The sequence below is a fragment of the Loxodonta africana genome, chromosome 25 (genome assembly GCF_030014295.1).
Source record: "Loxodonta africana isolate mLoxAfr1 chromosome 25, mLoxAfr1.hap2, whole genome shotgun sequence".
Lineage (NCBI taxonomy): Eukaryota > Metazoa > Chordata > Mammalia > Proboscidea > Elephantidae > Loxodonta > Loxodonta africana.
The window spans coordinates 33,765,579-33,783,370 of NC_087366.1; the positions used below are offsets into that span (position 1 = coordinate 33,765,579).

Below are 17,792 nucleotides of genomic sequence, written 5' to 3' on the forward strand. Positions count from 1 at the left end.
GCTCATTTCATTTCACTCAACTTGTTAAGCCCTGATGCCAAAATCTCAACCAGTACAGGATTGTACTGTAGGGCCAAGTAGGGCCAAGGGCAATCCAGGCCAGCACTGATAACAGCTCTGGGACCGAAGTCAAGAATGGAAAGAGAAGCCCTGGAGAAGAAATCATGCTGCCTGTCAAATCCACAGTGTTAACACTCGAATGATCATTGATTGGTTGTATTTATACCACTCAGAATCTGGAGGTATTTAGGATGAAGCGGAGGCTATAACACTGACTGAAGGCCTGCTGTAGGCTGGGCTCCATTCAAAGCATTCTATTTTACCTAAGATACATTTTATGATATAATTATTAGTATGCCTATGAAATTTGAGAAAAGGGGCTCAAAGAGTTTAGGTTCCTGCCCAACATCACAGAGCTACTCAACAGTGGAAGGAACACACAGCTGGGTTAGATGTTTAATTTTTCTACCAAAATCCCCTTATGTGTCTCTTCACACACATGCCATTCAATGCTCTAATCGCACGGCATGTGATGCCCTACTACACAATGACTTCAACCAGTCTTCCCATTCCCTACCACTGAACTTCCCTCCAAACCTTGTTAACCCAAACTCCAGGCACTCAGAACTCCCCAGTATTCACCAAGAACACCTTCTTTCCAGCTACTGTGTCTTACTGACTTGCCAAAATCTCCCCATGCTTTAATCCCTAGCCCAAATGTCACTGTGTCTGGGAAACCACAGGTCTTACCCTCTTCTGTATTCTGGCACAAATATTCAACACTCCCATTACTTATTTACAGGCTTTTCTATCCTACTAGACTGAGAATCTAGAAATCAGAGAAATCTACTCAGTTCTGTATTCTCTCACACTGCCTAACAAGACACCTGGCAAATGAAGACACTCAAAAAATGTCAGCTTCATGAAATATTGCCAGCAAATGCTGAAGAGTGTCAATGTGCCAAACATTCTGTACAAGTATGACATTAACTGTTAGATGACTGGTCAAGCAACAAATAAAATATTTAAAACATTTTAGACAGAATTTTAAAAAATAAATCAGTATATCAACATTGACAAAGTAACACTGGTACGAAGAGTAAACCAAAACAAAGGAACAGCCTTTCTGGAAAAAGTGACATATCATAACTACATCGTTCAAAGAGAAGTCTACCTGGTAAAGTCCGCTGCCATTTGCTTCCATTCAGTATGATGAAACTTCCCCAGAGATCTTGGATATGAGACAAAAGATCACCCTCTGAGATTTAAACTTGAAAGAGCAAGAAGCCTCCGAGGTCTGTAAGATTTGACTGTATTCTAATTAACGGCAAAACATAATTAAGGAAGGGGTTTGGCCAGGGATTAGGAACATGGCAAGAGGAGAATCCCTGAGCGCATTTTGGCATCCAGAGGAGAGGGAACCTCAGCCATTGCAGTCGGTCTTCCCTGCTCTCCCTGCATGAAACCAGTGACTGCTCAACTCAGCTCTCAGCCTTGTTCTAACTCCAACTGCGCCAAACACCTTCCGACTGGGACCTGACACATCTTCCTGCCTTCAGGGGAAGAGGCGTGGACCGAGAAGAGGTCAGTACTCAGGTTCCCAGGATGGTCCTATTTATTTTTGTAATGTAGTTAATGTGGGCATTCTTGTTACACACTCTGTTTAGTAAGCTTAGTTAATATGTTTATAGGCCTGAGAGATGAATCCATTCTCAGCGCACTGGAAGGGGGGAAAAAAATTATTGTTTCTGGAATGCAAAGTAGTGAATAACCACCCATGGAAGGAAACTTTTTGGTAGAGTCAGCTGATCCTTGCAATTCATGTTTGCTTTAAATTTCAGTATTGTGTCTATCATCATTTCATGAGGGTAATCACTTTTGGTCAACAGCTTTTACCAAACAGACAACAATTTATTCAGCAAGACTCATTATCCTCATGTAAAACTCTCCTCTTACCTCTCAGGTTAGAAATGCCATGGAAACAGTGTGGTTTCACCATTACTAAATTAATACTGCCTTTGCAGGGCTGAAGCTAATTTCTGCAAAATTTAATTTGCAAAAACCAGCCCAAGGCTACCAGGATATAAAATTCACTTGATGTGTTAATTTCACACTCTAGAGTCCTCATGCCACTGGTGGGTAGGTGATCTCAATTATGTAAAGTAGGAGAGTGTCTGACTTTACTCAAGCAATCCAAGACATCAGCCCTCCTCCAAGCCCGGCAGGGAACTAGAACTCATTTTACCTTCTGCCAGCCAACGGGATAACAAGGATTATCCTAGAAATTAGCCAGACTGCATAAATCATTTCCAGTATGTACAGAGCTCAATCACAGGGCACCAGCATGCCATTTAACAAACTTTTCTTCCATATCCTCAAACAGAAGGGATGCTTCTAATATGGGCAAATAACAACACAACTCAATCAGCTCCAGCTGGATCTGAAATGTATAAAGTGCTTTGGGTTCCAGGTACCAAGCCTGGTAACTATAAAAAGCAACAGGTGCAACCCCTCTTTGCACAGGTCTGTGTTCTTGGAAAGAATTGTGCCAGCTTCTCTAAAATTAACATATTTAAATGTTCTGGTATAAAATATTGTTTATAAAGACCATGGAATAATGACAAATACCCATATGTATATACAGTATGTTGACAACTATATAACACACACACATACTCACAGAAAAAAGATGAAGAAAATTCTCCAAAATTTTATCAGTTTTTATCTCTGGTTGTTAGCACTTGAGGTGATTTTATTACCATCTTTCTATCCAAATATTACATACAGAATACATACTACTTCTAATTGGGGTACCCTGATAAAGCAGAGAAACCTTTGGTTACAAATATAAATATCATTCAATTTATCAGTAAATGAAGATTTCTATATATACTTTAAATTAGTAAACTGTTCTACTGTTACAGTGAGCTACAATTTTTTTACTAAAGGCTATGCGACAGCTAACTCAATGCAGGTACAAATTGACTGTATCTATTCATCAGGGAAATAAAAATTATTATGATTCAGAAAGGTAATACCTACATGTCAGCAAATCAGTCTGGAAACAAATTTCCTTCTTGCTGGTTCCCCCCAGTGTGTTGTTGATTTTTGGTCCCTGACTAAACTGTTATCTCTATTAAACACAGAATTGTTGGATTTCCAGGGCCCATAAAAGAATTAACTCAGACCGGTCTTTCATTGTCAGCAAAGACACTTAGTTTGTGTTAATAATAATACTTATAAAAGTCTTCCCTATGGTGACAGCCCTGATGGCATAGTGGTTAAGAGTTCAGGCTGTTAACAAAAAGGTTGGCGGTTCAAATCCACCAGCCGCTCCTTGGAAACCCTATGGGGCAGCTCTACTCTGTCCTATAGGTTTGCTATGAGTCAGAATCAACTTGATGGCAACGGGTCTGGGTTGATGGTGACAGCAGTAGCACTTCAGTCCTTAGCCAGAAATTTCATTTTCTTGTCCATAAGACTATGAGAATGGTATTGCTAGCCACCTCTTGTCCCAAGCCCCTTCCCTCTTTGATCAGCACTACACCAAGCAGTTAGCAAGAAATCAGTAATCCGTTATTATGAATTTATTTATTTATCCAGAGTATTATCATTTGAAAGAAGCTGCTACTCCCTGTTGATCATATGCCTCAATGATCTTTAATAAAACCTTCAGGAATATAAAATTTAATCCAGAGTCTTCTTTTTTGAGTTATTTGTCTTTCAGGTTAATGTGTATTCATTCATTATAGAGTCCCTTTAAAAAAAAAATCCTCAGATATAGGTAAGTTTTCCAATGATCACTTACTCCTCAGAGAAAAGGAAGTTGCTGCTTCCTGGTCAAATCGGTCAGCAGAAAGAACCCCTGGCTCTCAGTTGTCTCTCCATCTGTCCAATATGTGCAGGAAGGCCAGGACTGGAGAGGGGAGAGAAGACCCAGGCCCAGGGCAGCGGCCACAGGGACCATGACTTTTCAGGAGGCTCCACAATCGTGCCAGGGAGTTCTTGATGCCAAGTCTCCTACAAAGTAGCCCCTGAGGTACTAGGCCATGTTGGTGTTAAGCTCTAAATTTCACCAAAAATTTAAGCTTTTAAGCAGATATAATGTTTTTGAGGGGAAAAGAATCAAGAGAGGTGCCATTTCTGGAAAAATACCAAAAAATAAAACTTGGACAACAAAGAAATGTAAATTATTCCACTAAAGATACTGAATTTTAGAGTCTAGATTTTTATGAGTAAACAAAAGCACTACAGTACCCAAGAGCTAGAATTTTAATAGATATAAAAGGGGGCTTTTTAATGCCTTAAACTTTCATTCATCAAATATTAAGCACCTACCACATACCAGACAAACATATTGGGACACTTACGCATTTGTTCACACCTTAAAGAGAGTCATTTGGTGTAGACATTCCCTAGGTTTACCATTTCCCTAGGAGGTACACCGTAGCCCCCATGTCAAATGATAAAAGAAAGCCTAAGAATAAAGTGAAATAATGTGAATTCCTGGACCTTTCTGATACTTTTATATATTAATAACCAACTCCACATCAGAATAAATTTTAAGAAGTTGGCTTTTGATTTTTTTAAATGGATTTGCAAATATGTGTCTGCCACTAATATGATCAGAATAAGAAATATATTTTAAGTATTTACCTGTCAGACTCTGATTGGCCCCGATATGTACCTGCTTTGTCTAATATAACTTGCTAATAAAATCCATCAACATGCAAAACTAGCCAGAGCACCCACTCAGCACAGAGGCCAAAACAACTATAAAAATAATATATTTAACAGTAGCTCTTTCAACAAACAAGAACCCAAATCAGATCTCACACTCACTACCTTTTCACACCTTCCTGAATTGGTTAAGCAGATAGAACACAAGCTCATCCTGTGTCCCTCTCTGTCTCAGGGACACACACACACACACACACACAGTCTCCAGTGAAAGAAGACAGGAAACTAATGAGTAAAACAGCAATTTGCCTGCGTCCAGGATAAATAGCCCAATTAACGTGTCGGTCTTTTCTGCAATATCTATACCCATAAAACAGAAGTAGAGGATATAGTCTCTTCCTTTTGAATGCGGCCTGGCCTGGGTAAGTTACTTGGCAATGCTGGACTTTGACTGCCTCATCTATAAAACGGAAGTTCTAAACTGCGTGGGTGGTTCCGAAACATGCAAACGGACATTCTGACAGCTGCATCAGAAAGAGCCTGATGGAAATCCCATTTTCTAGCCCCACCTTACACCTCCTGAATCCAAACTGTGCGGGGGCAAGAGGGAAGGTAGCGGGGCAGGGTGTGACGCACGCCTGGAAGGGATATTGTAACAAACAGCTCAGGTGGCCCTAGATGTGCAAACTTGGAAATCACTGAGCCCTTTTGGTGCCTGAGGTGAAGGGAAGGCCAGAAAGTCAGCACCTGAGACATCAGGCTGCTCTGCTTCTCCAAGAGGCCCTCAGAGAATCACTGTGGCACCCATATGGTTAGCTGCCCCCACCAGCAACAAATCTCCAAGGTGGCTTGGAGAGTATGGGGCATTGGAGAAGCACTGATGAGGAAAAATGGGGAAAGTGCCCCAAATGTAGTTAGGAAAACCAAACGGCTCCCCTTTACAACACTGCCTAGGCCTGTCCCTAGAAAGTGGCACATATCTTAATAGAACATCTCCAACACAGAGGAGGATGATAAATCTGTAACAACAGAAAGAAAGCGCTAAATACTCCAGTCTTTATCATAAAAGTCTTCAAAGATAACTCAGCGTTTACCCCTCACTAAGCACTGTTAAAGAAAATCTCTACTTGGCCAATTGCCTGGATGAAAATCAGTTTGAGAATGAACATTTGTACTTAAGAGAGTCAGAGCTACGTATTAGTAATTCTAATACGCTTCCTATTATAGCATTTAATGGAGGGCGATGCAATAAAGAGAAAAAGAATAAATAATATCCAATCTATTACGTGGACACATCAAGTCCATCACATTATTTTACAATGAGAGACTTGTTTTTCTACTGCGACTTCTAGTAACCTAATATTCTGCCTCCTAATGGACTGATGCATCTTTCAGAGAGTGGATTAGAAGCCAAAAAGGCCCAACTGCCATTTATAAAACAAATTGAAAATAATAAACAGTTAATACTCCCTTTATCTGTTTAATCCATTTGTTATTTAGAGCCGGTCAAGGGGATCACCTCAATGTAGGAACACACACTTTTAGACAGAAGGCAGAGATTCAGGAAAAAGAAAATGCTTCACATTTCTCCCCCAGCACTACTAACTATGCATATTTTAGCACATTTTATTAGGAAAAGGAAGAGAAATAAAAATTAGCAACCTAACAAACACCTGCGAAGCTATGTGTGGAGCGCTGGGACACTGAGGAGAGATATGCAGACATCTGGCATCACCTGTCAAACTGCCAAACCACTGTATTTTTAAGCTATTCAGACACTTTCTAAAAAAGAAACAAAAAATCCTACAAGCCTGAACTGTGAGGCAGGATAGCCTACTTGCAACTCAGCCCTTGTCAGACATAATACAACAGCCTCAAAAGGTTCAATAGCCTTTTTCTAAGCCTATTGTGTTGGTTAGTGACTAAAAATAGTATGGTTCAGCAGGGAGATCACACCGAGGAATAATTCCTACACACTAAACGACTAACAATAGACAAAGGAAGGAAAAGAACACCAAAATGTATTTTCTTTCTGCGCCCAAGCTCCATGGGTCACCTCCCTACCAGAATGCCTCCAGGTTCCTTCCTTTACCTGAATACATAACACTGCAATTTAGCCCATGCATCCTGCACAGGAAAATGGGAGCAGGCCTTGGTAGCTGAGACACGTATTTCTATAGTATTTACTGCCATTATTTAGAGAACTTTTTTACTCACTGAAATACACATGATGTTGATTCATTGTGCATCTGAATACCTGGGGAAGTTTTTAAAACAGATGTCAAGGTTCCATTTTTAAATATCAGGCACTGGTATTTTCAGAAGATCCTTGGGTGTTTCGGATGGGCAGCTAGGGTTGAGAACCACTGCTCAAAACTGCAAAGGCTTTCAGACCAAGTCAGTTCCACTGCCCAGGCCAGAGAGGCCAACAACAGAAACCATTGGGGAAGGGCTAAGTATTAGGAACCAAAACTGGCAAAGGAAGCAACCAAGATGGCAGGAATGCCACTCTTGAAGACCACTGCTGGACAAAACAAAAATCAAGGCACTACAGGCAACTACCAAAAAAAAAAAAAAAAAAGGCAGATAAGATCATCAGGAAGTAAAAAATTAAAAGCTGAATTTTAATGCTCCTTAATCTCTAATTTCAATTTAGCATTTGCTTTTCCTTTCTCAATAGATTTAAAAAAAAAAAAAAAAGAGAGAGATTCTTATTGTGAATTTTTACTATGGGGACAGGACAAGGCCAAGATGGGAGATAAAAAAAATGTGTCTTACAAACAGACTTTCATTTGGCTTTTTCAGAAAAAAGGAATAAATAAAATAGCTAGATCTGTTGGAACAAACATTACCTCATTAAATTCTCACAAAAATATTACGAGAGATCATTATCACCATTTTGCCAATATCAAAACCAAAGTGTATAAAGATTAAGTAAATTGCCCAGAGTCACAGTTAATAATCTGCCAGCCCAGATCACAAACATAGTTGTTATACAACTCTAAAGCAAAGGTTCTTTCCACTAAATCACACTGATTCCAGCAAGCAGAGTTGCCAGAATGTTTATCTGCAAATACATGAGCTATGAGTCTGGGAGCCCTACAGTGACACTTCACTAGGCTGAGCTCTAGTTCCAGCACTGGCTGGGCGGCTCTGGACAAGTTTCTTCATGGTCTTTGTGCCTCTGTGTATCTGCATACCTGCAACAGGGAAGACAGTAATATGACAGAGTCATATTAAATGAAATGATGCCTGGAAAGCGTTTAGAACAGGATTTAGAGCAGAAAGTGCTTAATAAATGTAGCTATTATCACTGTATTAGGTATAAGAAAAAAATCAAATAATCTGATTTTAGAAACATATTTGTTTCATGTTAGTAGGTAATTGTTACAGATTGAATTCTTAGAAACATATTTGTTTCATAATTGTTAAAGATTGAAGGTATTCTCCCAAAATGTGTTGAAATTCTAAGCCCTGTCCCTGTAAATATGACCCTGTTTGGAAATAGGGGTTTTCTTTTAATTAGGTCATACCAGAATAGGGTGGAACCTAAACCTAACCACTTTTGAGTTGTAAAAAGACTAGATAGACCCAGAGACACACATATACAGGGAAGGTAGAAGACATACCAGGATTGTCTGCAAGAAAAGGAACGCCAAGGGTCGCCAGTAGACACCAGAAACAGGAGAGAGGATCACAAAAAGAATCTAAGTAGCCAAGACCCAGATTTGGACTTTCAGACTCCAGAACTATGAGAAAATAAATTTTGGTTCTTTAAAGTCATTTACTTGTGGTATTTCTGTTACATCAGCACTAGGTAACTAAGACAGTAATTAAAAATATAATTTTAACATATTTTACTATACATTTGGTAGACTCTCTTCTCCCATCTCTCTCTAAATAAACATCCTTATAAAATGGATGGCTGCCATGCCTTTACTTCTACTGTGCCTCAGGTATGAAGTGGATCAAATGACCCAAAAATTGACAACATCCTAGACCTTAAGAAATGTCTGAGGTGAGAGGAGTGTTTGAGTTTGGACAGATGATCAAAATCGGGTCGCTTCATCTTAGTCTACATGGAACACATCATTAATTACCAAAGAAATGGTTTTCAGAGGAAAAACTGTTATTTTACTTGAGAATCAAAGCAAAATCTTAACACTATCCATTGTTCCTCACTGAATCCCTCTTATGAAACCTTCCACTGATAGTTCCTCAAAAGAGAAATGTTTAATCACAATAAACAAAGGAAAGAAAGCAAACTGTCGCACTGAGATCTAAAACTTACAACATTACAATGTGTTTTGTGAAAAAAGCCCTGCTGGCTTTCAGGTTCATAAATTAAGGAGGGTATCAGCACCCTTTCACTAAGGAAAAATTCAGGATGAATTCCTTATAATACAGTGTTGTAAATGCCTTCAGATAATGACACTGTAGAAGACCCCTACAGAGTTTGGTAATGCATTTTATAAACATTTTGTAATAATAATGTCTTAAACACTAACTTTCATATTAGCCACACTTACCTTTCAGAGGTTAAGCAGGATTATTTTAACTAAGAAGCCACTTACGGTGAAGATCTGTCTAATTAGGAAAGGATCCAGTGTTCATAACACTCAGGAACAAGTGTGTTTTGAGAGGCTTGATACTTCAAGTGTGTTTTTGGGGCATGAATGGATTGATTACTCATTCAATGCTTATCAATCTAAAAAATGTTGAATGTTTTAAGTACCAAAACATAATAATAGTTTCATCAAGTTTCATTAGGATTCTCTTTGGTCTTATACAAGATCAATATGCTTATCCTTAAGGATGGTCAATATATAGATATGTAGATATCAATATACTCAATAAAAATGTACAAATTATTTTTTCTGGTTATTCTCATAACTTCATGCAGAAAACAGAATCACATTCTGAAATATCTGCAAAAGAAGATGAAACAGATGTCCTAGTCATTTCCTGAAGTCACCTGCCCTCAGGGCAGTGCCACAGTGAATTCTGACAGTGCAGCTCCTCCTGGCTGCATAACTGCTTAGCTGTGTAACCTTGAGCCAATCACTTAATCTCACTGGGCCTCAGTTTCCTCATTTTTATAATAGGGATAAAAAATACCTATTTCAAAGCACTGTTAGGAGATTAAATGAGGTAGGTAAACTACCTAAAATATCACTCATTATACAGTAAACGGTAAGTAAATAAAGCTGCAATAATACACAAATAATCATCAGTAGGAAGAAAGAAACAGCCCGCAAGTATACTGCAAATGAGAGCAAGTGTCTGCATCTGCACATTCATTCTTAAAACGCCTCTTGTGCAATCAAGTTGATCGGGGTTACATTTTGGGGAAACTTGTTTGTAATATAACTGAGAAAAAGCAGGTTGTCATTTATTCAACTAGACAGAAGCTAACGCTGAGAAAGAGCAGAAATTGGAAAAAGGGAAAGAAAAGGAAGGAATGCCTAGTTATCAGGAAAAGTATATCATGCAATTTCTTTGGAGTCTGATTAGCATAAATCAATCTACGAGAAATCAGATTAAGGAACAAATTCTAGTTTGTTCAACTAATGGGTGTAGGCGCTTGAGGCTTTGGGAGGAGGAGACCCCGGCACTGCCCTGGTGTAGGAAGAGAGGATGGCAGGCCGCAGGACTTTTGCTCAGTCTGCCCTCGATCCTTGGTGACCTCATAAAATACTCACACCCTGTGAGGCCATCCCCAAATCCTTCAAATTATCTTTCTACAAACAGTTTTGTTATAGTTAAAGCATGCCAAAAACACATTCATTCACCCACTTAAATGTGCCTGCAACATGCCAGGCACCCTGAGGACACAGATTTATGGTCGGCTCAGCTCACTAGCATCCCCTAGTAGTTGAACCTTTCATTAGAGCTATTTGTATATACATTTTTTCCCTTCCTTGCTAGATTATAGACTCTCGGAGGTGATGAGCCACATCTTAATCATATTGTTTCCCTTGGCACCTAGCAGAGTGCTCCACTCACAGAAATTACCCAATAAATATTTACTGAGCTAAATCACCCTCAAGTACGCAGAAGAGGAAAGTCAGCAGTCTCCTTCCCTTGGGGTCTTTAAATGTTAAGATCATCTGCCTGAGGTAGTTAAACCTTTCCAAATCTGGCAGAAAGCTGGGATTTAAATGAAATACTTTAAACATAACCTGGAAAATGTTTGCGTTAACCCACCTCAAAATTCCATGCGTATGCGTGTAAGTGGCAAAGGGAGCCCTGGTGGCCCAGTGTTTTTAACCAAAAGGTCAGCAGTTCAATCCACCAGCTGCTCCTTGGAAACTCTATGAGGCGGTTCTATGCTGTCCTATAGGGTCGCTATGAGTCAGAATTAACTTGACAGCAATGGGTTTGGTTTAGTCTTAAGTAGCAAAACTGAACTCAAGGAAGAGGTATAAGATCATCTAAACTTTTCATATATTAAAAAACCAAAACCAAACCCATTGCCGTAGGGTCGATTCTGACTCAAAGTCACCCTATAGGACAGGGTAGAACCGCCCCATAGAGTTTCCAAGGAGCGCCTGGTAGATTCAAACTGCCAACCTTTTGGTTAGCAGCTGTAGCACTTAACCACTACGCTACCAGGGTTTCCAAACTTTTCATATATAGGCTAATTCACTTCCCAAGGTTCAAACACCTGCATTAAGCATCAAGCACCATGATAGTTCAGTCTCTCATTCCTGACACCCTGATCCTGGCAACAGATAGCACAGTGCAGCTATAACCAAGCAAACAATTCTCAGCTCAGGATTGTTTCCCAATAGAGAGATCCAGTAACTATGATGTTTCTTCAGAAACTTGGGCAGTACAAAGGAGAAACTTAACATTCTAAAAGTTTCAAGTGAATGGAGATAAATTATGGTCCCTCTAGAGTTCTGGGAGTTCCTGGGTGGTACAAATGGTTAATGAAAGGTTGGAGGCTTGAGTCTACCCAGAGATGCCTTGTAAGAAAGCCCTGGCAATCTACTTCCAAAAGATCACAGCCATTGAAAACCCAGTGAAGCACAGTTCTATCCTAACACACATGGGGTTGCCATGAGTTGGAATCAATTTGAAGGCAGCTGGCTTAGAGTTCTACTGGCTATATGAAGTCAGCCATAAAGAAAAAAGGATAGGACCCAAAGGAAGCCTAGCACCATCCTGCCAATACTTTTTTGATTTCAGAGGAGAGAAGGTCAAAAGTAAACTTGAAAGCAGAGAGAGGAGGAACCAGAAAATCAGCTTATGTGGTGTCTGGAAGATAGTCTAGGCATCAGAACAACATTTTCTGATAAGGAAATGTGTAAAGGTTTCAAAATTCGTACTAGAAATCTGGAAGCTAACATACACACCACAGCAACACTATAGTACCAGGATCTTGGAAAATTCTATTCATCGTTAGAAAGACAGGAATTTGGAGTTCAGCCCAAATTTTTCTTAGTAATCCCCTAATGATATAATTTTATTTTCCCCACATACCAATCTCTTAATCCTCTGATAAAGAAGCTTCTAAGCCTTTACGATAGTTAAGTGGTAAGTCCTAACTTCACCAATGGGAAAATGAGAACATAAAATGGTAAAATCATGTATACAGGATTATGCAACAAGTCATCAACTAAACGAGTGTGTCATCCCCTCAGTCCTGATGCTACAATTTAGAGAATGTGAACAACGTACTTTTTTTTTAAATTGTGGTAAATACATGTGTAACAAAACATTTGCCATTTCAACATTCTTCACATGTACAATTCTGTGACATTAATTATGCTCACCATGTTGTTCAGCCGTCACTACTGTTTCTAAATTTTTCCATCTCCCTTAACAGCAGTTCAGTGTCCCCTAAGCAATAAATAATACCCTTCTCCCTCCCTCCCATCTCTTCCTGGTAACCACTAAGAATGTACTCTTATAAATTCATGGGCAAAAAAAGGTCCTTACAAAAAATAATAAATAAAAGAACAACAACAAAAATTCACTCACATTTTTTCACAACAGCTATACTATATCTGTGATGTTCCTTTAATTGGAGTACAAGCAAAACCCATGTTAATATAGCATTTAGAATAGATATTCAGCTCAAAAAAAAGACAACCTAGACAGAGTAGCTTACTTAACAAAGCAAAATTTTACTTCCAGGCTGTACTCTTAACGAATTCACCCCTATCTGTATCATAAGCAACTCAAACAGGGGGTAGAGGAGGAGGGGCCAATAACTGGAGCTGGACTGACAGGATGGACCTCAGACCAAACGCAAAAATAAAATAGAGACATGTAAATTTAAAACTAAAATATGCAAATTAATTTCCATAATTGTAGCATGGGGAAGTCTTTTCTTAGCATGAGACTCAGTTCAGAAACTATTAAAAAACTAAACTTTGAGGAAAATAAAAAACTACACCATGACAAAAGACATCTCAACAAAGTTAAAAGGCAAACTAAGAATTGGGAAAAATACTTAATTGTAATATGTGAAGAAGGGCTTACATCAAAAATACAGAAGCTTAAAAAAAATCAATACATGTTATAATCCAAAAGATAAGTGGGCCAAAAGAAAAAAAAAATACAAATGGCCAACATAACAGGGCCTAACCCCGGCACTAATAAAAAAAATTAAAATGATGAAATATTTTTTACATTAAGATGAGAAAAAATTAAAACACTGAGATTACTCAATGTTGTTGAAGGCTATAGGCTCATTCACAAGTCACTGATGGAATTATAAATGGGCATAACCTTTCTGAAGAACAACTGAGCAATATCCATCAATATTTTAACTTCACACACTCTTTGATACATTCCAAGGTATTTATCTTAAAGAAAAAGTTGTCCTCCTGAAACTCAAAAGTGCAGCAGTAGAGAGGGAGTAATTAGACAGTGTGTCCAGGCAGCATGAGGTGGCAGAGAACCACCTTATCATCCAGCCTCAGTCTTGACCAAGGAACCCACTGGGACAAGCAGAGCTGGGCAAAATGCAGGTCTTTCCTAAAAACAAATTTCGGTAACACCTCCCATTCTCCATGTTGGAAATGTAAATTGTCTTTTATTTCCACACCAGAATTTACTCAAGCTCATCTCTTTTACTGGTGCTTAAGCCGAATCTTTTGATTCACATTTACAAGGATACACTGTCTTTTCAGGCTAAGAATCCTTCTCTACTACCGTTTTCTCCATTCCTCTTCCTCTTCTTCCTGCAAGTAGTTTCACAACTTCACCACAGAAAATACATATATTCTATGTATTTGTAATTCTAATAACAAAATGTGACAGAGCTCTACACCCTCTTTTAAGTGCTTATCCTCTTAAAATATTTTAAAATGGAAGCTTCCAGGCTACAGACTTCAAAACGCACCAACACGCACAAAAAGCTGTGGAAAGAAAGACAATAAGGAGACGTGACAACTGAATGCAGGACCTTACCCTGGCCTGGATCCTGTACTGGAAGGGGAACAATACTATAAAGGACATGTCGGGTCAAATGACAAAACTGGAAGGCAAATGATAGATTAGGTATAAGTACTGAATCAGTATTAAATTAGCCAAAGCTGATAACTATTCTCCATTCTTAGGAAATACACACTGAAGTACCTAGGGTCAAAGGGCCATGATGTATGTAACTCAGCCCTAACTGGTTCAGAAGAAAACTGTGTGCAGGGAGAGAGGCAGAGAGAGAGGCAGAGACAGAGAGAGGAGAGAAAGAAGGAAGGGTAAAGAGAGAAAACACAAAAATAATAAAACAAATGAGACAAAAATTTTAATAAGTGATCTGGGTAAAATGTACACAAGTATCCTTTGTACTACTTTTATTTTTGCAGCTTATCTTTAAGTTTGGAATTATCCCCAAATGAAAGGTTGTTAAGTATACACCAACCAACACACAACTCTTCCTACACATCAGGTATAGCACTTGTATTTGGCCTTCTCCACATACTCATCTGTTTCTAAGATTTACGCTTTACAAACTATGAAGAGACAGAAAAGGGGTGAAGAGCTTGCTGGATAGGTACTCGCAGCACTGGGAGTGTACACGAACTACCGCGCTGAGGCACGAGAACAGTGTGAGGGTAGGGCAAAGGTGGGAGCCCTCGAACCCTTAACAATGAGACAGATGGTGGAGCAGGAATCTCAGGAGTGACAAGGAGAAAAGAATGAAAAACGGGATTATTTGGCAGATTTCAGAATGAACTTTTCAATAAAAACATAAACGGTTCCTCCCCTTCCCACATTAGTGGGATTATAGGTATGAAACAACGGTGTCTCCCATACTATTGATCTTTCAACATAAATTAGTTTGCTCAGACATGCATGTATTTAGTGATACTTCTAATAGCTTATAGATAGAGGTACAGTTATAATGACAAATACCCTCAAGAAGGCAGACACTCAGATTTCTGGGTCGGAGATTTGAACAGAGTCCTGAAGCTTAAAAAGAAAAACAACAATAAAAAATACGACTGGGCCCATACTATATGCCTGATACCGTTCGAAACGCGTTGCTTTGATTATAACATTTATCTTCAGAACTATTATTTTCACCAAAATTGTTTCTGTCATCATCCATTTTCCTGAAGAGGAAACTGAGGCACAGAGATGGTCAATAACACGGCTAAATTAACAGAACTAGTAAACGGCAGTCTGGATGTCAACCAGTCTTATTCTAGAGTTCATGATCTTACCCACTACACTATGCTGCCTCCTTTATAAAAAAGAAAAATTTTTGCTTTTACATGCTTACTATAAAACTGTAAATTAAAACCTATTTTTGATCATTCAAAGACAGATACCAAATGTGCTGCAGGGTGGTTAATTCTGAAATGGCTCCTTCACAAATTCATTATTATCTGCTGTTAAAGAAAATGTACTATTTGTGAATAAACACAAGTACGAGAGCAGCTTGGCCTTTAGTGAATACCTAAGGAAAGTATTTCAGGTAACAGACCCCTGGGCAATAGGCAGCTGGGCCTCAGCAAGGAAATCTTGGTTCTCCTCCTCCACCCGCTCCCCCTCCTCCATCATCTTCCTTACAAATGCCCCTCTCCGTACCCCATTCAATCAGGGAACAACCACGATGTCCAATTTCTCTACGAGAAAAGCAGCCTTTGTCAAGTTTAGCCACCAATATGCTCAAGTACAAACCAGTTTTAAAAACCATATCCTTTAACCATAACCAGATCAGTCCCTGGAGAAGGACATCATGCTTGGCAGAGTACAGGGTCAGCGGGAAAGAGGAAGACCCTCAACGAGGTAGATTGACACAGTGGATGCAACAATGAGCTCAAGCATAACAACGATTGTAAGGATGGTGCAGGACGAGGCAATGTTTCATTCTGTTGTGCACAGGGTCGCTATGAGTCGGAACCTACTCGACCGCACCTAACAACAACAATCCTTTTAAACAAATTCAGGGAAGTTCACAGAAACTCCTTACTACCTCCTTTTGAAGCCCCTAATTTGGGCAGTTCTAAAGTTCCACTGTGCTTTCCGCTCACTTTGGAAGAGTGAAAAAAATCAGAACATTCTATCTGTGGGTCACTGTATTAATAATGGCCTGTGACATAAGGCTAATTTCCAAAATGTGAAGACAGTTCATATCCCCACTTTCCTCCTTCATCATTCTGACACCAGCCACTCACCTGGCACTTTCCCTCTCTGACCCTAACCACCCAAAGTTGGGTCTCCACAGATTAGGACTCTGTCCTTCTAAAAAAAATTCTGTCCTTCTACTCCCTATCAAATAGGCAGATGCTAGCCTCTCTGCTGGTTCTCCCTTCCCCCGGTGGGTTCAATAATTTACTAGACTAATTCACAGAATTCACCGAGGCTATTACCAATACTTACAGTTACCCATTTATTATAAGCAGAAAGGATACAAGGGAAGAGACGCATCAGGCAAGGTCTGGAAGAGGGCCTGGCAGCATGAGGCCTCCATTGTCCCCAGGGGCATGCTGTACCCTCTCCAATGTGCATGCAAGTTCTTGCCAATCTAGGAAGCCTCAAAGAGAGCACTCCAACGTCCAGGGTCCCATGGTCATTGGGGCCCAATGTGTATGCATGAATCAATGAACATGCATGACTGACTGCATCATGCCCCCTTCCCTTCCTAAGGTCTGTTGCCAGGATGGGGCCTGTGCAGTCCCCACTGATTAAGACATATTTAAGTGTTGTCTGGCTGCTTTAGAAAACAAAGGGGCACCTTGATTGCTCCAGAATTCCAAGGGCTGTGTTCAGAAACCAGAGACAAAGGCTGAACCAAGTTCTTTGTCCCACACAGACACACAGACAAATTTAACAAATCAAATGATTGTCTGGGGCAAGGAGATGACTATAAATCTCGCCCTCCCCACAGGCTTACCTCCAAAGGAAAAAAACAGCAGCTCCCGTGGTCACACAACCAGGAGCAGGAATCTACAAGAGAAGAAAGAGAGCCATTCAGATTTATAGAAAAAACTCCTGGTTAGCAGTTTTCAGAATGTGGTCTGAGGACCCCTGAGGGTTTCTAAGACCCTTTCGGGGTTCCGTGAGGTCAAAACCGTTCTCATAATAATACCAAGATATTATTTACTTTTTCACTCGTTCTTTCACCATTACAGAGGGGAGTTATAACTGATAGTGCGAAACACTGACTACAGCGGCAGATAGGAAAATCTAGGTGACATAAATTTAATTAAGCTGACATTAAAGAGATTTGCAAAAATGTAAAACTGCGCCAATCTACTTACTAATTTTTTTTTGTTTTGGAAAATGGTTATTTTCATAAAATGTTACTATTTATAATAATGTGTAAATGGCTCATTACTGTCATTTTAAATTAATAAATATTTTTAAAACATCTGAGCTTTAATTCCAATATGGTAAATATCAACAGGTATAAACTACATAATCAAAAGCTCTTTGTGGCCCTCGATAATTTTTCAGAGTGTAAAGGGGGCCTGAGATCAAAAGGCTTGAGAACTGCTGCTTAATACTAAATTCTGTTAAACTGCATCTGCTTTTAATAGTAACCGCAATGGTCATTATTAAGTATTCCGCACTGACCACGTACGAGACACTGTGCTAAGTATTATATACACTATCTCTAAACTCACAGCTACCTTAAAAAAGAAAAA

The 17,792-nt window shown here is 39.4% G+C and overlaps 1 protein-coding gene across 7 annotated transcripts in view; it reads right to left on the reverse strand.

Moving 5' to 3' along the window:
• SIPA1L2 (signal induced proliferation associated 1 like 2) overlaps window positions 1–17,792 on the reverse strand; it is a 264,129-nt gene that overhangs the window by 198,260 nt on the left and 48,077 nt on the right. For all 7 annotated transcript variants that reach the window (XM_064276677.1, XM_064276676.1, XM_064276670.1 and 4 more), the window contains exon 2: window positions 17,039–17,091. The gene's annotated coding sequence lies outside the window, so the exon portion shown is untranslated. The remainder of the gene's footprint in view (window positions 1–17,038; window positions 17,092–17,792) is intronic.